This window comes from Narcine bancroftii, chromosome 5 (genome assembly GCF_036971445.1).
Source record: "Narcine bancroftii isolate sNarBan1 chromosome 5, sNarBan1.hap1, whole genome shotgun sequence".
NCBI lineage: Eukaryota > Metazoa > Chordata > Chondrichthyes > Torpediniformes > Narcinidae > Narcine > Narcine bancroftii.
The window spans coordinates 18935655-18963485 of NC_091473.1; the positions used below are offsets into that span (position 1 = coordinate 18935655).

The following is a 27831-nucleotide window of genomic DNA, read 5'->3' on the forward strand; positions in this document are numbered from 1 at the left end:
GTTTTTCTCTGCAGATTCTGCCTGACCTGATCAGTTGTTTTTTTTTCCTTTTCACCCATTCTTACATTGATTACTGTAGTGCGCACTGAACTACAACAAGGTACTCCTTAGCTCTCTGAGCTGTCTTTATGAAGCATTCAGATCCAAAGTGTTGACATTCCTTTGCTTTTACTTATGTTGCTTGACCACTGACTTCTTCCAAAAGAGTGTTTTTTTTTCCTTAGGATTCCAGCATTGCAGGCTCCTGTTTCTCTAACCCTGGGGATTTCAGGATTCTGTTGGACTGACAATGTGCCACCTTAGTCATATTGCAATTAATTTCTAAGAAACCCACAATGCATTGGAATGATTTCCACTGCCTCATTGAGGCAAGGGAGATTATCTCATCAGGGCATGGTCAAGAATTAGCATAAGACCAACAGTACACGATATTGGAGTGTGGAAGGTATAATCCCTGATTGAAGGGGCTGCAAAACATATTGATAGTTCCCTGGTATAATACTTTTCCAGGTAAGGCAAAGATAATTTCTCAATGATGGCTAATTGAGGGGAAAAAAAAAACTGGGCTTGACTCTACTTGTAGATTAAAATCCAAACTTCTTGGTATTTTGAATTGTTTGCTATTTTTTTGATTACAGAGAGTACAAAGGATTGGGAGAAGTGAAGCTGAAAGTGGTAGTTGGTGGTGCTGGAACACTGTTTAAATCTATAGCCAGAGGCACTTAAAACATGAGCACTGGGATCTCAGACTGACACAATATGGAACAAATTGGAATTTATTCAGATTCAGAAAAAGACCAATTTTCATGATCCAGCACTGAAAATGTTTATTTGAGTATATTGACCAATAATTTGAATCTCAGATAATTGAATGAAGTAGATCAATTGAACTGAACTACAAATGAACTGGAGCATCACATTATCGGCCTCTCTGTGATATCTGCATGACACTTGTGCATCTTGTGTGTATATAATATTGCTTACTAAATACTGAACACCCAACCTGCAATATCAGAAAAGACTGCTACAGAATGGAGAATCACTCAAAGAGATGTAAAATGGTAAACACTGGAAAAGAAAATCCACAGCTATGCACAATTTGTACTTCTAAATTCACAGAGTGTAGGATGCAACAAGATATAAGTGAGCTGTCAGAAGGTTGAAAACCCAGTTGGACACATTTTGAAGTTCTGGTAAACTGCTTAGCCAACTGTGGATTAATAGATTTTGCCTATTTTAGGGTGGAAATGTTAAAATGTTTGCACAAGCCCACAGCTGGGCTGCGCAAGATTAGTGGCTTTTGGGTCTCGGGGTAAGGGGAGGTGGATAATGCAGTCCATATTTTGGCTGAGGATTTTAAGGGTTAGGGAGTAAACTGCATTAGGGTTGTTTCAAAGATCAGGGTGTCAGGAAGTTGCTGGTGTGTAGGGTTGGTGCAGAATTCGGGTTCAGGTGAGGCAACAGATGAGGTTTGGGTTTGTTCCTTTTGCTTAGAGAAAGGCTGGTTACTTGATATGATTGGGTGGTTGAAAGTAGGATGGATGGGGGAGAGTTGCTGGTGAAGTACACTGGCAGGGGTGACATTGGAGAATATCTGGAGAACATCAGACTGGAGTTAGGTTTATCAACAGAATTCACAGACAGTGTTCCAAAAAAATACCTGGAAATAGAGTGAGGCCAAATAAAACTTGAGGAACAACATATTATATACTGCCTTAGCTTATTGAATGGCATTGAGTTTTCTAATTTTTAGTAACTCCTGCATCTATCTGGTTCCACTGTTCCAATTGTTTTTATTTTTAAAAACCTACTTTTGTTCTTACTCTTCTCCTTCATTTTCTCCCTCTTTGGTGGTCTCTCCTTCCACCTGTCTTTCAACTTCTCCTACCATCTGTCCAATATCCCATCTTTCCCTAGCTTCTTTTCCAGCTTGATGCATTTTATATCATCTCTTCCTATTTTAGTCTCAATAGATGGTCCTAATCTGAAACATTGACCATTTCTACCCTTGGATGTTGTGCAATCATGAAGAAGGCTTGCCTTTGGCTATACTTTGTGAAGAATTTGAGGAGGTTCATAATGTCATCAAAGACTCTCAAAACCTTCTACAGTTGTACCAGAGAGAGCATTCTGCTTGGCTGCATCACTGTCGGGTAAGGAGGTGCCAATGCTCAGGACTGGAAAATACTCCAGAGAGTTGTTAACTCAGCCTGTGACATCACAGGTGCCAGTCTTCACTCCATCAATGATTTCTACAAGGGTGGCATGGTTGGTGTTGCAGTTAGCACAACACCTTTACAGCGCCAACTATTGGGGCTGGTGTTTGAATCCCACGCTCTCTGTAAGGAGTTTGTACATTCTCCTTGTGTCTGCATGGGTTTTCCCAGAGGGCTCCGGTTTCCTCCAACTGTTTGAAATGTGCTGGTGGTACAGGTTAATTGGGTGTAAATTAGGCAGCAAGGACTCGTGGGCTGAAATGGGCTGTAAATGTGCTGAATGTCTAAATTTAAAAAAGAGGAGGTGTCTTAAGAAAGCAGCCTCTATCCTCAAGGACACCCACCACCCAGGATGTGCCTTCTTTGCTTTGCTACCATTGGGAAAAAGATACAGGAACCTGAAGATGAGAACTTAGCAGCACATGGACAGCTTCTTCCCCTCTGCCATTAGATATATGAATGAACAATGAAACACAGACATTACCTCACTTTGTCTTTTTCTTTTATTGAATTATTTTATTCACTGTTTATACTCATATAATTATCAAATAATTTGGACCACTTTTTTAGGCCATAAAAGTCCCGTGTGTGGGGGGGGTCAACCTTTTGACCTCAATAAATATCTTCGTCGTTCAAAGCGTCAGGAGCTCGGATGGCTAGGATTGGTGGGTAAGTCTGTGGTTGGGGCGTCAGGATCTTGGATGACAGGCGACTGGGATGTCAAGGGTTCAGATGGGAGAGCTCGGATGGGTGGGCGGCCAGAGTGTCAGGAGTTTGGATGGGCAGGAGGCCGAGGTGAGAGTCTGCAATCAGGGCAGAGGGAGCTTGATTGGAGCTTTGGGAGCTTAGATGGGTGGGCGGTCAGGGGCAAAATTAGGGGGTGGACTTTTGCACAGATCATACCAAAACATCTGATTTGTGGGCCAAAAAATGGGGGAGGGGTCAACTATTAGACTGGACTGATGATTACATGAATCTATACGGCATTTTGAAACGTGGTTTGTAGAAGTGTTTGCGCTATGATACTGCCGCAAAACAACAAATTTTGTGACATATTCATGACCATGAATTCTGATCCTGACCCGTTGAGTTCCAACAGCAACTCATTGTTCGCTTGAGCATCCAACAGTATTGGGCTTTATTGCAGATGAAGATCTAATCGCATCATTTTATTCTTTTAACACTCCATAAATGGGCTGTTGTACATCCGACTGTGCCCTAGAACAGAAGATCACTTGATCTATTTCACCTCCTAAAGAGTTATCAAAACAGTCTTGTTCTTCCCTTGCTTTGGTTGTGAGCTTTTTTTGTATCTCAGTGGGGGAAAGACTATGGTATAGTGGCTGAAATGATCAAATGCATTAGATACCTAAAACAAATTAATCAAGGCGTGAAAGGCTCCACGGTCTTTTACCTTGATAGCAGTTTTGGAAATAATTCAGCCATTTATAAAGTATATTCGTTGTAACAAAATATGCAGTGGTCTGAAATATATTCATTTAACTTGCCCAAAATGCACAAATTCCAAGAAATAAGTTGACGCAAATCTGAGTATATGAGTTCGTGCTTCTATTTCAGAGGATTATTTACTGACCATTCAGATCGTGTGCATTATATGGAATTGTCTTCTGTGTCTTCATATTCATTGTGGGTGAATCAAGGGAGAGTTGGATGGTCATTGATCAGCCTGAGATTGTCAATACCTTTTGATCCTACACAATGCTCCAAGCTCACAGATAAGAAGCACGTAACATTGTCACTGGCTGCTGTGTCAAGAAGTAACTACAGACCAATGCAGATTAAGTGTTGTGATTGACCAAGCATCTGAAGATTGAAGGTGTAAAATATCTTTATTTCTCATGACAAGTGGGCATTTTCTTTGCGATCCCTTCAGTGGAATCTCACCAGCTGAAAGCTGCAGTGTGAAATTTGTATTGCCATTGCAATCATTTGCACTGCTTCGTAAACCCAAGAAACAGCATCTTGAATCAGAGAGAGAGAGAGATGCACACGGAAATGAACCCTTCACCTTTCTGAATCCATGCTGACCATCAAATATCCATTTATCTTAATCCTATGCCAACTCATTTTATTCTCCCCACATTTTGATCAATGTTCCCCAGACTGTACCACTCCTCTTCACATCGGGGGCAATTTTCCATGGCCATTTAACTTATAATACCATGCAGTGGGTAGAAGCTGGAGCATTCAGGGGAAACCCACTCAGTCTTGGGGAGAATGTGCTACCTCCACACAGGCAGCACCCAAGTTCAGATTGAACCTGGTGGGTGAAGCCATGAGGCTGTGCCACATTGATGGGAAGAACCTGCCCCAATTAAGAGATAGAGACGAATGATTGTTGGTGCAAACTGCTCTGGTTAAAATCAATTCATGTATAAAGAAAAACTGATGATCAATAGAATCTCTAATTTCATTGCCTGTATGTCAGTATGATTTTCACACATAGAATATTATAGCACAGTACAGGCCATTTGGCCCACAATGCTGTGCCAACCAATATAAAAACTATTTAAACCTTCCCTACCTTTCACCCATAACCCTTTATTTCTTTTACTCCCATGAACCTGACGAAGAGCGCATGGGGACAAAAAGAGCGGTGGTACCCGATCTGCTGGTGTGGGATCCAACCACCCAGTTCAACTGCTGTCAGCTCTGTATAGAGCTGAAAAATTACCTCATGGCTCTTGAGCTCAATCGCTTGATGAATGAAAGCCAGCAAACCCTAAACATTCCTAACTACTCTATTTACCTGTGCAGTAATGTTGAGAGATGTATGGATTTGGACCCCAAGATCTCTCTGGGGTCTTCCACACTGTTTAGAATCCTGCCATTAACCATGCATTCCGCCTTCAAGCACAACCTGGCAAAATACATGATCTCACATTTATCTAGTTTGAACTCTATCTGCTACCTCTCTGCCCAGCTCTGCAACCTATATATATCATTATCCACCACACCTCCAACTTTTGTGTCATCTGCATACTTACTGACCTATTTTTCCATTTCTTTGTCCAGGTCATTTATAAAAATCACAAAGAGCAGTGGCCCTAAAACAGATCCCTGTGTACTCCACTAGTCACTAACCTCCAGGCAGAATATGTTCCATCTAACACCAGCCTCTGCTTTCTGCAGGTAAGCCAATCCTGAAACCATGGATCCCATGCCTCATGACTTTCTGAATGAGTCCAGCATGGGGGACTTTGTTAATTGCCTTACAAAAATCCATATACATCACATCTACTGCCTTACCTTCATCAGTTTATTTTGTCACTTGGTCAAAAAGCTCAATTAGACTCGAGGCATGACCTGTCTCTCAAATGCTGCCTGCCCCTGAGAAGACAATGCTTCTCTAAATGCTCATAATTCCATCCCTAAAGAATCCTCCCAAACAGTTTGCCCACCATTAACATCAGACTCACTGGTCTAAACTCTCATGATGCCCCTATTTCCTTTCTTTAACAATGGGACTACATTTCCATTCTCTAATCCTCTGGCACCACTCCTATGGCAAGAGATGACATAAAGTTCTTTGCCAATGCCCCAGCTATCTCTTTCCTTACTTCACCTGACAACTTGGGGCATATCTTGTCTGTTACCAGGGACTTAACAATCCTAATGTTTTTAAAAAGGTCTTGCACGTCCTTTGTCTTAACCTTAACATGCTCCAGGACATAAGCTTGTTCTATTCTGACCTCACATTGACCAAGGTCCCACATTTTGGTGAACACTGAAGCTAAGTATTAATTTAGGACCTCCCCTCCCTCCTCTTCTTCCAGGTGAAGTTCTCTCCTTTATCCTTAAGCAGCCCTAACTTCACACTAGTTATCCTTCTGTTCCTCACATATGCATAGAACACCTTAGAGTTTTCCTTAATCCTACTTGATAAGGCCTTCTCATGCCCTCTTCTTCTTCTCTTAAGTTCTTTCTTAAATTCCTTCCAGGCTACCATATAATTCTTATAAGCCCTTTCTTACAGCTGTCTCACCTCTTCTGTTAATCATCATTGTCCCTTCAAACTCTCCTAAGTCCTCTCTTAAGTTCATTCTGCTTATCATATAACGGTCATGAACCCATCCTGTTTTTTATGCTTCCTAAATCTAGTGTATCCTTCCTTCTTTCTCTTAACTAACTCCCTCAACTTGTTTTGTCAACCATGGTTCCATTTTCCTACCATTTTTATCTGTCTCAGTGGGACAAACCTATCCAAAATCCCTTGTAAGTGGTCCCTAAACATCTAACACATTACATCTGTGCTTTTCCCTGAGAACATTTGTTCCCAATTTACTTTTCCAATTTCTTGCCTAATCCCATTGTAATTAGCCCATCCCAAATTAAACACTTACCATTTTGTCTACTCTCAGCTGTGCAAAAGGTCACTGTTTCTGAAATTCTCTTCCACCGAGAGATCTGTCACCTGACTAAGTTAATTACCTACTATTAGATCCAGTATGGCCTCTGCTCTAGTCAGCTTGTCCATATATGTGTCAGGAATCCTTCTAGGATACACCTGACAAATTCTGTCCCAATTATCCCTCTTGCAGAAAGGAAGTGCCAGTCAATATTAGGGAAGTTGAAGTCTCCCATAACAACAATCCTTTTATTTTAGCAGCATTCCAAAGTCTGCCTACTTATCTGCTCCTGTTTCTGACTTCCACCCCTACTGACTCAGTAGACAATCCCTCCACAATGTCTTCCCTTTCTGCAGCTGTGATACTATCCCTGTTTAGTAATGGTCCTTCCCCACCCAACTCTTTTCCTCCCTTCCGATCACTTCTGAAACATCTGAACCCTGATCTCTACATCTGCCATCCCTGCCTTTGTGTCAGAATGTCTCTGTAATAACCACAATATTGTAATTTCTCCTACTGGTCCATGCTCTAAGTTCATCTCTCTTATTGCTAATATTCATTTTATTAAAGTAAACATATTTCAGTCCTAACAACTGATTACATTTATGACTCCTCCATTAGCTCTCCATCCTTGCAATCTAACTATAATTGCCTCAACCATTCTACCACCTGCTCTGTTTGCCCTATCATACTGATTGCCATCCCCCTGCCAAACATGACAGCAAGCAAATTAAAACTGGCTAAACCAACCAATCCACATATGGGACATAGCTTAACATAGAATTACTGTCCATCAATGTCACTCCATATAAAGCAAAGAATTTCAACATGTCATGGTATTTTTAATTCTGTTTTACTATCATGTTCTCTACTTTGGACTGCAGGGTAAAGGTACCCCTGGGTTTTCACTGTCATTAAGTAACAATTGGATTATAATGTCTACAACTGACACAGTGGTGCTCACCACTACATTTTATGGCCACTTCATAAAGTGACTAGTTGGTCTTCTCCCAAGGTTGAACTTGCTATTGTTTCAAACCAGCCAGCTATTCTAAAATACACAGCAAATAATGTCTGAGGCATACAATATTTTTCTGTTGCATTAATTAAGGTTATTTGATAAGGCTGCATGAATTTGAGGCATCTTTCCACAATCTATTCACAGTAGTTAACATATGACCAGCCATACAACAAATGATGTATAGCCTGGTGAAAGATAGCAGTCAAAGTTCAGATTTATTGTCGGAGTACAAACATGATATTACATACAACCTGAAATTCTTTTTCTTCTGTGGGCCAGGCAGAATTTCTATTTATTGATAGTGTAAAAAACTGTACTCAAGAAAAGGTAGGTATACAAATGAGAGAAATGTAAACAAACTGTGCAATACAGAAAATATATATTCAATCATAAATAATATGCAAACTGAGACCCTGTAAATGAATCTCTGATTGAGTTTGTTGTTTGGGAGTCTGGTAGAGGGGGAGCAACTGTTCCTGAACCTAGTGGTATAGGTCTTGTGGCACCTAGATGCTTTTTCTGATCATGGCAGCATATTTGATATTGTCATGTCTCCCAAAGTGAGCTCTTTGCTTGAAAGAAAAAAAAATGAAAGATCAGTTGTGTAATTATTAGCCAACAAGGTTTTATCTTGTCAGTATATTTTCTAATTTCTTTAAGGATCATTTTCATATTTTTCTCCAGGACAGATCAACTTTATCTATGACAATTATCATCCTTTCCTCCAAACAATATGGAGGATGCTCAATCTGTCTAAACTTCTTTACCTGGTGTATCTTGAGTCTATTGTGACAGATTAATCTTGTACAAAGGTCACACAATGCTTATCTGTGTTAACTAAATGGGTAAACTAAATAGAGGTCTGCTTTGTTCTGTGTCTGTTGTGACCCAGTATATAGATATGTTTTTGGGAAATAAATTGGGAAATGTTTGTTAGCCGGTTACATATAAACACTTTAAAACAGATCTTATTTGAAAGACTGGAGCTTTGCTAATGCTAGACATATCAGCCCCACAGCCTTTGCAAGAGCTTTGGAGAGTGCCCACGTGACTTCACTAATGGATTGTTGTTTACAAAAAGGCAAGAGATGAAAGTGCTTGTCAGAGCCGCCTTCTGACTGGAAGAGAACTTGCAGTCATGTAGTTTTGCAAGCAGAGAGAGTCAAACAGGCTTTCTCTCTAAAAGAGAGAGAGACACACACACACACACACACACACACACACACACACACACACACACACACACACACACACACACACAGAGATAACTTCTACAGTGTTACAGCCAGCAACAGCAGCTGGGACTGGAACAGGACAAGCTGACAAGCTTGTGGAAAGCCCCATGTGCAAGACAGGTTGGAAGTGCTTGATTCAGCCTGGTCAAAGCCCTTGTAGTTCATACAAGAGGAGAGGACTGGCTGTCTAATGTTTCACTTGGAATAAGTGAAACAAAAAGGAACTCTGTGCTGACCTGAAAGAAAGAGGTTATCATCTGGAGAACCCTGAAGGGGCAAGTTTCATCAGCAAGACACTGGAGTGGCTGATTAACAAGGAATCAGTTGTGGATCCCCTGGAACAACAAATCTCTCTCTGAAAACTGATAAGAACCTTCCTAAATGGTAACCATTTACCTTTCAAGCACCAAAGCCTGGTGAACTTTATAAATGTTAATTTCTGTGCACAGTATAAGAATTGCCTGGAACCAGTGAACTTGGAGGGATGAGAAGTGAGATTGAACTGTGAACCAAATAACTTTTCTGAACTTACACACACACACATTACATACACATGTGTATTACATACACATTACATACACTTGCGCTTAGAATTATAAGGGGCTTAAATTAGGTTAGTTAAGTCAATCGTGATAAGTTAAAGTGTGATTCTGTTTTCATGTTTAAAGATAATTAAAAGCAACTTTTGTTTAAGTAATCATTTGTCTTGGTGAATATCTACTGCTGCTGGGTTTATGCGTCCTCTGGGCTCGTAACACTGTTATTTGCTTATTGAGAAATAGCTATAATAGTTAATTATTTTGTGACTTTGTTTTTGTCTATGGGAAAACAAATTTGAAAATGGAGCAATTTATATTGAGCATCATTATGTAGTGATGGAGAATTAAAGATCTAACAATATAAAGATTTTTATATAAAGATATAACAGGCATAGGCAACATGGAGCAAATGACGTACTTGAGGAGTATAAAAATTCAAGAAATTCAAGGAAAAAAGCAGCAAGGCAAAAAGAAGACTCGAGGTTGCTTTGGCAGACAATTTAAAGGAAAATCCTTAGAGTTTCTACAGGTATATTAAGAGCAAAAGAATAGTAAGGGACAAAATTGGTCCCCTTGAAGATATGTATGGAGCCAAAAGGGCTGAGAGAGATCATAATTTTTTTTCATCAGTATTCACTCAGGAAAATAGAATAGAGCCATGGGAAATAAGGAAAACAAGCAGTGAGGTCATGAACCTATACAGATTAAAGAGGAAGAAGTTCTTGCTGTCTTAAAGCAAATAAGAATGGCCTAACAAGATATTCCCTTGGACCTTGAGGGAGGCTAGTGTAAAAATTTCAGGTGCTCTGTCAAAAATATTTAAAATGTCCATGGGTGTAGTGCCGTAGGATTGGAGGGTAGCTCACATAGTTTCATTGTTTAAAAATGGCTCCAAAAGTAACATTGGAAATTATAGGCTGGTGAGCCTGATGTCAGTAGTAGGTAAATTATTGGAAGGTGTTCTAAGAGATTGGTTACATTTAAGGATAGACTGGATAGTTACATGGAGAGGAGAGGACTGGAGGGCTGGAGGGGTATGGACCGGGTGCTGGTCAGTGGGACTAGGAGGGTAGATATTTGTTACGGCATGGACTAGTAGGGCCGAACTGGCCTGTTCTGTGCTGTAAGTGGTTATATGGTTATATGGTTAATATACAATTATTTGGATAGCCATAGACTGATTAGGTTGTGTTTAATCAATCCTATATAGTTTTTTTGAGGTAGTTTCCAGGAAAGTTGAAGGAGAAACTGTGGATGTTGTCTACGTAGACTTTATTAAGGCCTTTGACAAGGTCCTGCATGGGAGATTAGTCAGGAAGTTTCAGATGCTAGGTATTCATGGTGAAGTAGTGAACTGGATTCGACAATGACTGGATGGGCAAAGCCACTGAGTAGTGGTGGAAGATTGCTTCCCTGTGACTAGTGCTATGCCTCAGGGGTCGGTGCTGGGACCATTGTTGTTTGTCATCATATCAATGATCTAGATGATAATGTGGTAAATTTGATCAGAAAGTTTGCAGATGACCCTAAGATTGGAAGTGCTGTTGTCAGTGAAGAAGGTTTTCAAAGCTTGCAGCGGGATCTAGACCAGCTGGAAAAATGGGCTGAAAAATGGAAGATAGAATTTAATGCAGACAAGTGTGAGGTGTGGCATTTTGGAAGCATAAACCAAGAAAGGACATACAAGGTAAAAAGTAGGGCACTGAGGAGTGAGGTAGAACAGAGTGATCTGGGAATACAGATACATAATTTCCTGAAAATGGCATCACAGCTGGAAAGGGTTGTAAAGAGAGCTTTTGGTACATTGGCCTTCATAAATCAAAGTGTACAGGAGTTGGAATGTTATGTGGTGAGGTCAAATTTGGAGTATTATGTCGAGTTTTGGTTACCTTACCACAGGAAAGATATCAATAAGATAGAAAGATTTGCAGAGAAGATTTACTAGAATGTTGGCTGAACTTCAGGAACTGAGTTACAGGGAAAGATTAAGGATGTTAGGACTTTATTCTCTTAAGCATAGAAGAATGAGGGGAGATTTGACAGAGGTATTTAAAATTATGAGGGGGTGGACAGAGTAAATATAGATAGGCTTTTTCCACTGTGGGTAGGTGAGATACAGACCAGAGGACATGGGTTAAGAATTAAAGAGGAAAAGTTTCGGGGAAATATGAGGGGGAGCTTCTTCACACAGAGAGTGGTGGAAGTTTCCAGCTGAAGTGGTGAATGTTGGCTCAATTCTAACATTTAAGAGGAATTTAAACAGATTCATGGATGGGAGAAATATGGAGGGCTACAGACTAGGTGCAGGTCAGTGGGACTTGGCAAAAAGAAATGTTTTGCTGCAGACTAGAAGGGCTGAAAAGGCCTGTTTCTGTGCTATAATGTTCTATGGTTCTATCTACTCTTTAGTGCATCAGCTAGAGACATTGACACCCTGTCCCATTGGAAAGAATGCTGCAGACACTTGCCATGGGATTTGAATTCAGTTTGAGAAAAAAAAAATCAACAAACCCCCTTCCACTTCTTATCGAGTTTTTGAAATCTCAGGACATCCTAGAGCACTAAACTACTTTTGAATGAGTGAAGGTTTCTTAGCCACAGATGAAATGACTATGTGGGATATTTCCTCAATGCTCTTTGAGTGTGATCCTTTCCACTATCTTATCAATGCCTCCTTTCTCCTTTAGGGTCTGAAATAATTCAACATTGATATTAATTTTAAGTTTAATTTAGAGGTATAACAGATCCTTCTGGCCTGTGAGCCTGTGCCATCCAATTATACCCATGTGACCAATTAACCAACTAGCCTGTACATGTTTGGAACACAGGAGGAAACTGGAGTACTCTGAGGAAGCCCATAAGGATACGGGGAGATCATACAAACTCCTCCCAGACAGCAGATTTGAACCTGGGTCGCTGGTGATGAAACAGCATTGCGCTAACCACTATACTAATAGTGCAATGGAATTCTCCACTATCTGGTGCACAAAATCCAAGAAACTGATGAGAGAATGCTCAGCAGGGAAATGATAGCTAGAATAGGCAGGTATGAAGCAACTGGTACACAAGGTAATATTAGGAGTGGATTTCAAGATATTTTGTACAATGTACCAAAACACCTTTTGCTCCAGCCTAGACTTTGAAGTGTAAGTGAATATAATTTAGAAATTTCAGCTGCTAATTAGTTTGCAATAATAGCAAGTGATGTATTGACTATATAATTGATCTTTAGTGATGCTGAGAATAGATTTTGGCCAGGAATCCAGCAGCTGTTCTTTAGTGTCTGACGACTTTTCACCTGCAAGGGCAGGGTTAATCTCTTATCTGAAGGCTGATATTTCTGACAATGTAACCTAGTCATGAATGTTTTGTTCAGGTTTCTAAAACCCCATGATTAGTTGTTAATGTACTTCATAAAAGAAACTTGTGATTTGATTGCAAGATACAGTCAGATGCACTGAAAAGAGATTAAAGTGCAGAGAACAAAACAAAGGACTCTACATCACGTTTGTTGACCTCACCAAAGCCTTCGACTCCGTGAGCAGGAAAGGGCTTTGGCAAATACTAGAGGGCATCGGATGCCCCCAAAGTTCCTCAATATGGTTATCCAACTGCACGAAAACCAACAAGGTCGGGTCAGATACAGCAATGAGCTCTCTGAACCCTTCTCCATTAACAATGGCGTGAAGCAAGGCTGCGTTCTTGCACCAACCCTCTTTGCAATCTTCTTCAGCATGATGCTGAACCAAGCCATGAAAGACCTCAACAATGAAGACGCTGTTTACATCCGGTACCGCACGGATGGCAGTCTCTTCAATCTGAGGCGCCTGCAAGCTCACACCAAGACACAAGAGAAACTTGTCTGTGAACTACTCTTTGCAGATGATGCCGCTTTAGTTGCCCATTCAGAGCCAGCTCTTCAGCGCTTGACGTCCTGTTTTGCGGAAACTGCCAAAATGTTTGGCCTGGATGTCAGCCTGAAGAAAACTGAGGTCCTCCATCATCCAGCTCCCCACCATGACTACCAGCCCCCCCACATCTCCATCGGGCACACAAAACTCAAAACGGTCAACCAGTTTACCTATCTCGGCTGCACCATTTCATCAGATGCAAGGATCGACAACGAGATAGACAACAGACTCGCCAAGGCAAATAGCGCCTTTGGAAGACTACACAAAAGAGTCTGGAAAAACAACCAACTGAAAAACCTCACAAAGATAAGCGTTTATAGAGACGTTGTCATACCCACACTCCTGTTCGGCTCTGAATCATGGGTCCTCTACCGGCATCACCTACGGCTCCTAGAACGCTTCCACCAGCGTTGTCTCCGCTCCATCCTCAACATTCATTGGAGCGACTTCATCCCTAACGTCGAAGTACTCGAGATGGCAGAGGCCGACAGCATCGAGTCCACGCTGCTGAAGATCCAGCTGCGCTGGGTGGGTCACGTCTCCAGAATGGAGGGCCATCGCCTTCCCAAGATCGTGTTATATGGCGAGCTCTCCACTGGCCACCGTGACAGAGGTGCACCAAAGAAGAGGTACAATGACTGCCTAAAGAAATCTCTTGGTGCCTGGCACATTGACCACCGCCAGTGGGCTGATATCGCCTCAAACCGTACATCTTGGCGCCTCAAAGTTCGGCGGGCAGCAACCTATTTTGAAGAAGACCGCAGAGCCCACCTCACTGACAAAAGACAAAGGAGGAAAAACCCAACACCCAACCCCAACCAACCAATTTTCCCCTGCAACCGCTGCAACTGTGTCTGCCTGTCCCGCATCGGACTTGTCAGCCACAAACGAGCCTGCAGCTGACGTGGACCTTTACCCCCTCCATAAATCTTCGTCCCCGAAGCCAAGCCAAAGAAAAAGACAGTCAGATGCAACAGAAAATGAGCAACATCGCCCATCATCCTTGCATTAATGAAAAGAGGAAATTCAGCTGCACATCAAAGCCCTGGCTAGTGCTAAAGGCTTTTGGTGCATACATTGTCAGTTACATGAAATTGTTTGATAATCCACCTCATTATTTTTTGTGACAACAGCTTCAAGGTTACCAATTCCAAACCTACTTTTGTTACTGGGCAACATCCCATCGTGCCAATAGATTGTGTGCAATGGATAGCTGTGAATTCCATTCTGACTCACAGCCCCAGCAAAGTTGGATTACTTGTAATAAAATAGGATATTGTTAATACAAAGACATTGGCCATTCAGAGAGATATAAGGGGATGAAATGGTTATTATATGAGGAGGGATTGACATTTCTTGGCCTGTAATTTTTGGAATTTAGGAGAATGAGGGGGATGTCATTGAAACATTTTACATTTTAAAAAGTATTGACAGAATAGATGTAGAAATGTTGTTTCCTATGGTGGAAGAGTCGAATACAAGAGGACACAACTTCAGGATTGAAGGGCATCCACTTAGAACAGTGATGTGAATTTCTTTAGCTAGAAGATGGTAAATCTGTGGAATTTTTTGATACAGGTGGTTATGGAGGCCAAGTCATTGGATGTATTTAAGGCAGAGATAGATATGTTATTCATTAGCCAGGGCATCAAAGGTAATGGGGATGAAGGTCGGGCAGTGGGGCTGTGGGAAAATGATTCAGCTCATTATTACATGGTGGGGCCAACTTGATGGGGCCTATTTCTGCTCCTATGTCTTATGGTCTTAAATATCTCATGTTCTATCCTTGGTCATGAATTGATTCCTATACTATACAATATTGGCAAGGGGAAATTTCAGATAGTGTTTCATGGACATACTGTTCCCCTTTGTGTGAAGAGTTACAGGTAGTTATTTGGGTCATTATTGCTGGACTTAATGTGACCTAATGGCCAAATAATGCATTATTAAAGCCTTTTGAATATCGGCTCTGAAGGACCTTGATTGAATAAACTTGAAAGAGAGGTGTTTCTATGTTCCATGTTCTAACCTTCTCAGGCAGGAATGACGAGGGTGAGGCTGGCAATGAATGAATCAAGTTTCTTCTCATATGAATGTACAATGGACAGATTTATTGAAAATCTTATTTGCTGCAGCTTCCCAGGAACATAAAATACACAACAAATGAGAAGATTAAAAAAAATAATAAATATAAAAGGAAGAAAAACATAAACCTCAAAAATAAAAAAAATGCGAAATTATGCTGTGTACAGACAGATCTTTGGTGGTCTTGAAATAATGCTCTGGTTTGAACAGTACGGTGAGGTTCAGGAGACTGATAGGTGTTGGTAAAAAAAACTTATTGAAATTGGAGGGGCCAGTCTTCAAGCTTTGTACATTCTGCCTAAAGGTAGCAGCAAGAAGCAATTGTGACTAGGATAATGAAGGGTCCTTATGATGGAGACACAAGAGAGAATGCAGATGTTGGAACTTGGAGCAAAAAAACAATAAGCTGGAGGAACTCAGCGTTGTAAGGATTCATGTGGTTAAGAACCAGACCGAGATACAAAGGACACGTTAATTTCGGGGATGCAAACAAGACAACAGGGTCAATACGCTAGGCAAACCTATACAAACATACACAATACGCAAGTGGTAAATATGTACACTTCAGATAACAATGGAGGAACCGACAGAAGATTGGGGGAAATTACATGAATACACACATTCATCAGTCAGGATCAAGATGATACTATGTGTCCCCACCCCTTGACTGGTACAGACATGGCTCTTGCTACCTAACCTTGGGACTCACCCCAACCCAGTGTGAAAGGTGCTATTTGTGTACCACAAGGAGTCCAATAGAGGCAGAAGAAAAGGACATATGTCCCTTTATAGTTCTGCAGGCAGTATTGGGGGGCCAATCGCTCGGAACAGGCTTCGCCCCATTGGCTGCTATGGCCAATGGCTCGAAGCCAAGTGCAGGGGCTCAGCAGAGGTCAGCTGAGGTGATTTACCTGGGTCAATTGGGTGGAGGTCAGGGCTGAGTCTGGGCAGGCTGTCTGGACTCCAGCACCTGGTGATTTAGGTGAGCCAATCGCAAGGGTCACCTTGATGGCTTAGGGTGATTCTTTGACCTTGATTGGCAGGTAGTGTGTCCTCGGAACAGGAGCGCAGCAGTACCACCAAGTGGTGGATGCTGCCTCTCCCTGACACTCAGCAGATTGAGGAACACCAAAAGGAGAAAGAAATTGTCAACAATTTAGGGTAGAACCTTTCATCAAAAAGTAGCTGGGAGATCACTGCGCGTGGTGAACCTAGCAGTTTGACAGTTTCTGTAGCCTTCTGCATTCAAGTTTCCAAGCCAGGCCATGATGCAACCAGACTATACTTTTCACAGGAGAAATTTGATGGAGTGTTTGACAACATGTTGAATCTCCTTAAATTCCTTGGAAAGTCAAGGCAGAGGTCTGCCTCAAAGTGCTGGGTCCATGAGATACATGGATACCCAGGAACTTGAAGCCACTAACTCACTCCTCCACTGTCCTGTCAAAGAAGACAGCTACAGGGTCCCTTGGCTTCCCCTTTGAAAAGTTTACAATCAGTTGCTCAGCCTTGCTGATGTTGAGGACGATCATTGTTTTGACACCACCCAACAGGATTTTCATCCTATATTCCCGTCCTCTATTTGGCCAATAACAAATGTGCAGATTTTGTTGGAGCTGAACTTGGCTACACAGTTGTAGAGAAAGAGGGAATGTAGCAAGGGACTAAGCAAGTAGCCTTGATGCGTCCCTCTGTTCATGGGGATGGGTGGATGTCTCTGCAAGGGTAAAATCACCATATCCATGGAGATAAAGTAAATGGAATTACAGGAATAGAAATCATGTTAGGGAAAGCTCATTCATCCACTGATGCGCATGGGAGAATTTATACTGTATCTTCAAATGATCTTATGTTAAAAATACCTTGTCCTCAAACATATTCTTCTGTTAATGTGTCATGGAATGGGTAATGCAAATTTCTGTGTAGAACATTTTTGCTATTCTTTGAAGTTAATTGAAAATACTGAGTGAGAAGAGTTGGTGGAGAGGTGAGGGATGGGAGTTATGGAATTGCAAGGAAGGGATCAGTTAATCTCAAAGTTTCCTATGTTCAAGGAAATCAGGTGTTACTGATCAAAACTTTGATGAAGCAACAAACTCCATGTGAATCCTGATATTCATTTCTGCAATCAGATGGATGATACAGAAATGACTTATTTATTCTAAGCTCAGAAAGTGCCTGCAACTGCAGAAAAGTTATCCATGAACTGTTCAGTGGGTGGCTGATTTTTAAGTAGGGAGGCACCCATAATCCCAGCATGCTTCACCTTGTTGCTGAGTTCAGGTTGTAAAATCACTGACTGGCTAATGTTAGGTCTGCTTTGTTCATGAATGAGTGAGTCAGACACCAGACTGAGTCGAAATCAAGGTTCTTTGTTCTTTATTACCGGATTGTAACACTTGCAACTAACAGTGTTAGTTGGAGAAGGCGCATTCTGCCGTTATCAGCAAGTGGTGTTTTTTATATACCTTAGGATACGTACTTAGTAAATTATCATACCATGACATTGTCCAATGAATAAACTGTTGCTGTCCCTCTCTGCTAGCCTCCTGCACATCAATTTGTCATCCCCACTCTTATCTTGAGAGTACAAGGTCACAACTGCATCTTGTTACGGCCCAGCACTGGGTGACTCCCTCTACATTCCCAGCTCATGATGTTTTTACCTAACACTAATCAAATTTTCCATTAGCTTGAGTTACCAAATGCCTTGGACGCTTTATTACTCCATATAACAATAAAAGTATCACATGCAGTGAACTGGAAAATAACATAAAGATTTTTGCATGGAATCTCAGATAACCAAATGGGGACTTAATCATTTAACCTGAATGTGCAGTGATTATAATATATAAACCACTTTAAGAATTTAACGATAAATGATTTTTGAATATGATTTTTTTAACATCGATAAATGAACTCGTTCTTATATGTGGGTGATGTCAATGGTCAAAATTGTATGTGCATTAACAGAGGATGAGATCATTTTTATTTTAGTCTTTTAATTTAAATTTAAGATACAGCATGGTTACAGATCCTTCTGGCCCATGAGGCTGTGCTGCCCAAATTCACCCATATGACCAATTAACCTACTAACCACGTATGTACGAGGAACATGGGAAGAAACCAGAGCACCTGGAGGAAACCTATAGAGATATAAAATGAACATACAAACTCCTTACTGGCAGTGCTGGATTTTAACCCGAGCCTTTGATGCAGTAATAACGTTGTGATAACTGCTACATTAACCGTTTAATCTATTTTTATAATATATAATGAGAAACTGTTCTTAATTCTATTACAGATAGTATCATGCTTTAGAAATTATTTAATATTGATATGATTTTCAGATTTCAGGTTTATTGTCAGTGTACATACATAACATCACATACAACCCTGAGATTCGTTTTTCCATGGGCGAGGCAGAATTACACTTACTGGTGGAGCAAAAAGTAAATGTACTCTTCTTACATATATAAATAAATTAAACAATGTTAACAAGCTGACTGTATAAAAATATAGAGAGGAAAAAAATACTCAATTAAGTGCAAAAAGTCCCTGATTGAGTTTATTGTTGAGGAGCCTGATGGTGGAGGGGTAGCAGCTGTTCCTGAACCTGGTGGTGTGAGTCTTGTGGCTCCTTGACCTCTTTCCTAATGGTAGCAGTGAGAACAAAGGATGTGCTGGGTGGTGTGGATCTTGATGATCGCAGCACTCCCAGTAGATGTTCTCGATGGGGAGGATTTTGCCTGTGATGTCCTGAGATGTGTCCACTACTTTTTTCACAGCTTTTTACTCAGGCCAGACCATGATGCAGCTGGTCAGCACACTTTCCACTACACATCTGTATAAATTTACCTGTTGTCATACCAAACCTCCACAAACTCCTGAGGCAGTAGAGACACTGACATGCTTTTTTCACGATGACATTCGTGCTTTGGGTTTAGGAAAGATCCTCCGAGATTGTGACTCTGGAAAAAGTTAAATTTGCTCACTCTCTCCATCTCTTCCCTCTCATTTCTCCCCCAATGATCACTGGATCATACACCCCTGGCTTTCCCTTCCTGAAGTCTACAATCAGCTCCTTGGGTTTTGTGACATTGAGTGTAAGATTGTTGTTGGTTCACCATTCGGCCAAGTTTTCAATCTCCCTCCTCTTTGCTGTATTTTATTGCTGTTGCTGGGATGATCAACACCTGAAGGTTTTGGAACACTTTTAGAAATGTTGAAAGAGGATATTTGCTAAGTTCTCATTGATTTGCCATTTTAGTCAAAGCTTTATTTAACTATGTATTGTATTCTACTGACTTGGAACAGCAGAGTCAAGATTTGTGTTGGTTCCTCTGGGAGGATGGTCGGGTCACTCAGCAGTTAGTGGTACATCCTCATGGTGCTAAACATAGAAGCATAGAAGATAGGAGCAGGAGTAGGTCATTCAACCCTTCGAGCCTGCTCTGCCATTCAACGAGATCATGGCTGATCTTAAAGTTCAGTACCCCATCCCCGCCTTCTCTCCGTAACCTTTAATACCCTTATACTGAAGAAATAGATCTAATTCCCTCATAAATATATTTAATGAACCTGCCTCTACTGCCCTCTGTGGCAATGAATTCCACAGATTCACCACCCGCTGGGTAAAGAAATTCCTCCTCATCTCAATCCTAAATGGTTTGCCTATTATCCTCAAACCATGGCCCCGGGTTCTGGATTTTCCCATCATTGGAAACATCCCATCTGCATCCATTCTGTCCAGTCCTGCCAGAATTTTATAGGTCTCTATGAGATCCCCTCTCAATCTTCTAAACTCCAGCGAGGACAATCCCAATTTGCGCAATCTTTCCTCATAAGTCATTCCTGCCATTCCAGGTATCAGCCTGGTGAATCGCCTCTGCACTCCCTCCATTGCAAGAACATCCTTCCTTAGATAAGGTGACCAAAACTGCACACAATACTCCAGGTGGGGTCTCACCAAGGCCCTGTACAGCTGCAGTAAGGTATTCCTATACTCAAACCCTCTTGATATGAAGGCCAACATACCATTTGCCTTTTTAACCGCCTGCTGTACCTGCATGCTCACCTTCAGAGACTGGTGTACAAGTACCCCTAGGTCTCTCTGCACTTCCCCATCTCTTAATCTATTGCCATTCAAATAGTTCTTAGTTCGATCCTGACCTCAGAGGTTGTCAATGTGGAGTTTACACATTCTCCCTGTGACTGAGTGGATTTTCTTCCCACATCTCTGGCTTCCACCCACATCCCAAAGACTTTCAGTTTGACGGTTAATTAGTCACTGTAAACTGTCCATTGCTGCATAGGTTAATGAGAAAAAGAATCAAACAGGATTGGTGGGCTTGTGTGAGAGAGAAAATAAGTTGCAAAGGTTCAGAGAAATTAAAGATAGGAACAGAATGGGATTACCTTGCTGGGAGCCAACCTGGGCCTGATGGGATGAAGAGCCTCCTGTATTGTAAGATGTAAAATAATTTAGCAAGTTGATCCAGGCATGATACTTGGTCTGAATGGGCATACCACCTGCCTAACTTCAATGGCAGAACTTCTGAAAACACCAACACAACGTGGTGGGATTCTTCCCAGTGCTTGACAAGCAGGCAGAAGTTGTTTATGGGAAATTTAAAGATAAGAATTCTAAGGTAGGGAGAATGTCAGAACTCATGACTCACAAGTCTGTGTGATGCAAAAGTACGAGTGGCCAATGGGATGTCATCAGGTTCACTGAAGCATATAACATTTATGCTTAATGCCTGTAAGCCTCTGTTATTCTCTCTTCCCTGTCCTCCTTTGCTCCCCCTGCCCCCCCTTCCCCCACCTTTTTATTCAGGCATCTACCTGTATTTTCACGTTCCCGTTAAAGGCCTCAAGCCTGAAACATCAAGTGCCTTTTACTTCCTCTGATTCTGCGAGGACTTGTAGAGTTTCTCCAGTGCTTTTATGTATTGAACAGGATCTTAGTATCTGCAGACTTTCTTGTTTAACTAACTTTTTCAAAGCTCCACTTAATGAATAAGGATGTTCAAAATATTTTGATAGCTTCCAACTTGTCCAAGGCAGGGATTGCCAAATCAGCAATTAGCAAGGTCGTGTGTGATTTTTCTGTAAAGTCCATATGACGTGCTGTCAAAACTAACACTAAATTGCACAGATGGCCTACATTTTTCGTGAGTCTTTTTATGTCTTGTGGACGTTGTCACAGCACTGAATTGTCACAGCTTACAAACAAATAAAGAATACATTCACTTGTTTCCTTTAGCACACCATGAAGTTGACTTTCATTTTTTATTCAGTGGACACAACATTGCATTCTTCAACTCCCCAAACACCACCCAGCCCAACCCCTCTGACCTTCTCATTGGCTCACTGCCACATGGGTAATCCTGACACTCTCCCTCTCCTCCTGCATCTGAGATTCATCACATATATACTGATGCTTAACACACCTGCACTATTACGTGCATTGCATCACTTACATCATCAGTGATGGCAGCACCACTCCCGACGAAGGTAAGTAAACAAATGCAACAATGTAAAATGAGAATCTGATGGGATTTCGTGTCTGCGGTGGCACATTTGAAGACATCGAATATCCACCATCCCACGTGTATAACTCAGGTTGAGGGATTTGATGCAGGGAAGAATGTTAGAGAACTGACTTAGGACATAATCGTCTGAGGGAGAATTGGGGGAAATGTGTGGAGCAGGGAGTCTGTGGGACTGGGGTCCAGGATGCTGTGGGATGAAGATCAAGTTCAAATTTATTTTCAGAGTACATACATGACATCACATGCCACTTGCCAAATCACCAACACATTGATAGAGCCACCCTCACCCACAGGACTAGCATACTGTGAGTAACCTCATCCATCTACTGCCTGGCATTTTGTGAAAGAACCATCTGCTGGTGTCCACTGACTGGTAACAAAAGATTATTTAATAGGCATGTGAGATAGTGAAATGGGGTGGTGTAGGGATTAGAGAATGATTAATTCATTTCTAACTGATGTCTCTCTGTAACTTGCCATCTGCTCTGCTTTATGGATGTACTAGACATGGGTTGACTCACTGGACTGCTCACAAATAAACATTCTCACTGTATCTCGGTACTTGTGACAATAAGAAAATGAACTGATGAAAGAACACCGCAGAGAGTGATTGGGAAAGGAAGAGAGGGATGATATAGATAAATAGAGAGAGAAAGAGAGAGATCCTGGATCAGAGAGAATGAGGTGGGAGGGAGAGGGGGAATGAAGCAAATGGGAGAGATTGTGGAGGTGAAAGAGAAAGTTGAGCAACAGAGCAGTGGAACAGTGGGGAAGAGGAAAGCAGGTGCTTGGTAAAGAGAAAATTGGGAAATGGGTGTTTAGAGAGAGGACAGTGGGAGAAGGAAGGGTTGGGATAGAAAATAATTGGGAGAAGCAATAGATGAGAATGTGAAGAGAGAGAAGAAAGATTTAAAGGAATGCAGGAGTGCTAGTGAATGGTTATTGGATGAAGGAGAGAGACAAATAGTTAGAAAAGAGAGAGACCAGTAGCAATGAACCATATTTCGCACTTGTATTCCTTAAGCTAGCATTATCAAGAATAGCTCACTTGTCACTGAAGTTTGGTCTTTAGTTGGCTTACTGATGAAAGTTATCAGTAAAAATCATTCCAAAGCAACCATCAGACATAGAATTTTGCAACACAGAAATAAACTCTTCAGCCCAACTTGTCCATACTGATTTGTCTGATCCTATTTTCTTGCATTCAACAGATAATCCTCTAAACCTTTCGATAGATGTTCTTGGAAGAAAATATTTGACCTCATCCCCTTGGAGAGGGAGAGAGTAGCTGGGACATAAATTAATTCTACAGGGTGAGTAGAAATGCTAAAACACCCATAAAAATGTTAAACATGCTGTTGGTGCTGTTTTCCGGTTATTTCTTTTCATTGCTGGGCATGATATATGTTCCAGCCATCTTTCCCCTGCAGTCCTTGAGCTGTTGTGTTTTATTACATCCTGGAGGCACTTTAGCCACAGGATTGTCATTCTTTCAGAAAAAGGGCACCATCATTTCCTCAAAGGCAATCCTAGCAGCATGTAGGGACGTGCCTGATGCTTCACGATATTAAAGCCTTTAATCGCTCACTTTGAGTCTGCTTGTGGTTATTGATTGTGCTATAAGCTGTAAGAGGAATCTTTTCATTCTTAGCTCTAACCTTTCCTCCTGTCACCAGCGTGGCATTTTGAAAGTAATGCATTGGTTACAAACATAATTTTATATCTGGTAGTTAATTGTACATGTGTTCAAGTTAAAAGTTGTATGTTTCCAGCAAATACTTTATCATGGTCATAGCTTCCCATGGATAAAGGGAAAACAGCAGATTACTGCACATTTGCGGTATTTATTGCTGCATATCAGCGCAAAGAGGATCTTCCATCTCATTATTTTAAATAACTTATTGTTTCAATGAAACTTTTAAGTGTATAATTGATAAAGTATATGATTTGACAAAATAACCCTGTCAGGTATGTGTAAACTCACAGCACAATTATAAATAAGTCTGTAGTGGGTGAGAATTAATGGGGATAGAAGCTCAAATCTCTGCTAAGTAAAACCAAAACTTAGCATTATATGTGGTGTACCAATGTTAAAAAGGGTCTTGTCATTAATGCAATCTGTTACGAATCGTGATGGACAAAATTGAATGGTTATACTGTTAGTCCAACTGAAAAATATACTCTTTAAAAGTATATGAATATTTTCAGTGATGAGAATTTGTTGAGATGTGTTGTCATCTTAACTAGCTGCTTGCGGCACGTGCCTGCTCTCAATTCTCTCTGTAACGAAAGTACAAAGGAAGATAGGTGTGAGACAAGTTATGAGGAGGTCTTAAAGTTTCTACAATGGAATATAGTCAAATTACGTGAGAAGGTAAAAAGATAACTACAGAGTATATTAAGGGGAAGTTCTAGTAGGAAGAATGGAAAAATAGAATATTGTTGAAACTATTGTGTTAACTATGGCTTATTCAGAAATATACGTACAGTACAAGTATTGCTGGAAATCACTAGATGCACTAAATCAGATGAAGATAGAATTGATTGCTGAAAAAGAGGGCATTTCCAAAGCTCCTTTGAAGTGACTATAGACTTAACAAAACCAGCACAAGGCGGCATCACCACAATGCAGTTGTGGAAGAACTAAAAAGCTCAGAAATTATTAATAGAAGAAGCATCAGGGGAGGTAATGTTAAAAAGGACAGCAGGAAACAGGAACCTTCTGCAGGCATTCAGTGTGGGTATCAAGGTAGAAGGTTCATGTAGAGGGAAATTTAAGAGATAATCAGAGTAAAGATTAAAGCAATCAAGTTCATGATATCTAGGAATGCTACAAATACAAATCCATTGGAGCGCTTTCATCCCTAACGTCGAAGTACTCGAGATGGCAGAGGTCGACAGCATCGAGTCCACGCTGCTGAAGATCCAGCTGCGCTGGATGGGTTACGTCTCCAGAATGGAGGACCATCGCCTTCCCAAGATCGTATTATATGGCGAGCTCTCCACTGGCCACCGTGACAGAGGTGCACCAAAGAAAAGGTACAAGGACTGCCTAAAGAAATCTCTTGGTGCCTGCCACATTGACCACCGCCAGTGGGCTGATATCGCCTCAAACCGTGCATCTTGGCGCCTCACAGTTTGGCGGGCAGCAACCTCCTTTGAAGAAGACCGCAGAGCCCACCTCACTGACAAAAGGCAAAGGAGGAAAAACCCAACACCCAACCCCAACCAACCAATTTTCCCCTGCAGCCGCTGCAACCGTGCCTGCCTGTCCCGCATCGGACTTGTCAGCCACAAACGAGCCTGCAGCTGACGTGGACTTTTACCCCCTCCATAAATCTTCGTCCGCGAAGCCAAGCCAAAGAAGAAGAAAGAAGAAGAAATACAATGTGGAATTGTAACTACTTTAGTTATTGATTAAAGGTTTCAGCCTCTCTGTAGAATCAATGATTTATAGAATCATAGAACATTATAGCACAAAAAAAAACAGGCCCTTTGGCCATTCTTGTACAAGCCAAGCTATTATTCTGCCTACTCCCATTGATCTGCACCCAGTCTATAGCCTTCCATATACCCTCCATCCATGTACCTATACAAATTTTTCTTAAATGTGAAAATTGAGCCCCCATTCATCACTTCATCTGGCAGCTCGTTCCACCTTTCCATAATTCTCTGCATGAAGAAGTTTTCGCCAATGTTTCCCTTGAACTGTTTCCCTTAAACTTTTTCCCCTTTAACCCTTAACTCATGTCTTCTGGTTTGTATCGCACCTAACCTCAGTGAAAAAGCCTACTTGCATTTACTGTATCTCTCCCCCTCGTAATTTTGTGTTCCTCAATCAAATCTTCCCTCATTCTACTATGTTCCAGGGAATCAAGTCCTAATCTGTTTACTCTTTCTCTGTAACTCAGTTCCTGAGGTCCCAGCAACATTCTAGTAAATCTTCTCAGCTCTCCTTCAAACATTGATATCGTTCCTTGCAGAAAACTGCAGAAAATAGCCCAAATTGGGCCTCACCTATGAGTTATATAACTTTACCATAACATCCCAACTCCTATACTCAGTACTTAGATTTATGAAGGCCAAGATGCAAAAATCTCTCATTACAACCCCATCTACTTGTGATGGCACTTTCAGGGAATTATGTATAGTTATTTCCAGATACCCATGTTCTTCCGTATTCCTCAGCACCCTACCATTTATTGTGTACGTCTTACCTTGGTTTGTCCCTCCAAAATGCAACACTTCACACTTGTCTGTATTAAATTCCATCTGCCATTTTTCAGCCCATTTTCCCAGCTGGTTCAGATTCCTCTGCAAGCTTTGAAAGCCTTCCTCACTCTAAACTTTGTGTCATCTGCAAACTTGCTGAACCAAATTATCAACCAGATCATTGATATAGATGACAAACAACAATGGTCCCAGTACTGATCCCTGAGTCACACCACTGGTCAAAGGCCTGCAGTTTGAAAAACAATATCCACTCCCACACAGGCCTCTCCAATGTATAGCCAATGACAAATCAAGTTTACTACCTCACCATGAATACCAAGCATCTGAACCTTCCTGACTAATCTCCCATGTGGGACCTTGTAGACAGCCTTCATCAATGTTCCTGGAAACTTCCTCAAAAAACTCAACCCAACATGCACAAAGCCATGTGGACTATCCCTAATCAGTCTCTGCTTATCTAAATACATGCATATCTGATCTCTCACGATAGCTTCCAATAATTTACCTACTTCTGACGTCAGGCTCACCGGCCTATAATTTCCAGGGTTACTTTTGGAGTCTTTTTTAAACAATGGAACTACATGAGCTACCTATTCTCTGGTACCACATCCTTGGCTAATGACACTTTAAATATTTCTGCCTGCAGTTTCTACACTAAAGTCTGAGGGAATATCATGACAGGCCCAGGGGAATTTATCCACACTTATTTGCTTGAAGACAGCAAGAACCTCCTCCTCTTTAATATGTATAGGTTCCATGACCTCAATGCTGGTTTTCTTTAATATTCTAGATACTGTGTCATTTTCCTGAGTATATACTGTTGCTAAAAAAAAACTTAAGATCTCTCCCATCTCTTCTGGTTCCATACACAGCCAACCACTCTGACCTTCAAGGGGACAAATTTCTCCCTTACTATCCTTTTGCTCTTTATATACCCTGTCAAAACCCTTACAATATTCCTTCACTTTGTCTGCTAAAGTAATCTCATGTCTTCTTTCAGCCCTCCTGATTTCCTTCTTAAGTTTTTTCTTGCATTTTTAATACTCCACAAGTACCTCATTTGCTCATTGTTGCCCACACCTGATATATACCTCTCTTATTCTTAACTTTATCCTCAATATCCCTCAAAAACCAAGGCTCCTTAGGCCTGTTAACTTTACTTTTAATCTGGACTCTAAACATTTTGCCTTTGAAGGCTTTCCATTTCATGAACACATCCTTGCCAGAAAACAACTTATCTACACTTTCTAGATGCCTCCTCGTTGCCTCAATATTGGCCTTTCTCTAATTTAGAATCTCCACCTGAGACCCAGATCTACTCTTCTCCATAATTAAATTGAAACTAATGGCATTATGATCACTGGACCCATAATGTTCCCCTACATATACTTCTGTCACCTGTTCTGATTTATGTGGACAGGTCAGTGCCATGACATTATTGATCAGATTACATAACACAATGTGTTCAAAGTTTTGAAAACAATTACAATGAAATAATAATTGCAGAACAAGTTGTGAGTCTCGAAGCACATGAGAAGTGATCCGTTGGAATAATTAGTACCTGGATTGAAGTTATCAATTGTAGTTTTCAATGAAGGGATGGAATGATTGAAAGCATTTACACCTAATTGAATTCAGAACTGTTTAATAATGACCATAGTTAC

The 27831-nt window shown here is 41.1% G+C and overlaps 2 long non-coding RNA genes across 3 annotated transcripts in view; one reads left to right on the forward strand and one right to left on the reverse strand.

The window, feature by feature from the left end:
* The window catches only part of LOC138762632 (uncharacterized), a 100947-nt gene extending 79928 nt beyond the window's left edge, over positions 1-21019 (reverse strand). Inside the window, exon 1 of the long non-coding RNA XR_011356991.1 lies at positions 20796-21019. This is a non-coding gene — a long non-coding RNA (uncharacterized lncRNA). The remainder of the gene's footprint in view (positions 1-20795) is intronic.
* Positions 1-27831, forward strand: part of LOC138762633 (uncharacterized) — a 287652-nt gene that overhangs the window by 152403 nt on the left and 107418 nt on the right. For both annotated transcript variants that reach the window (XR_011356992.1, XR_011356996.1), the window contains one exon: positions 23146-23247. This is a non-coding gene — a long non-coding RNA (uncharacterized lncRNA). The remainder of the gene's footprint in view (positions 1-23145; positions 23248-27831) is intronic.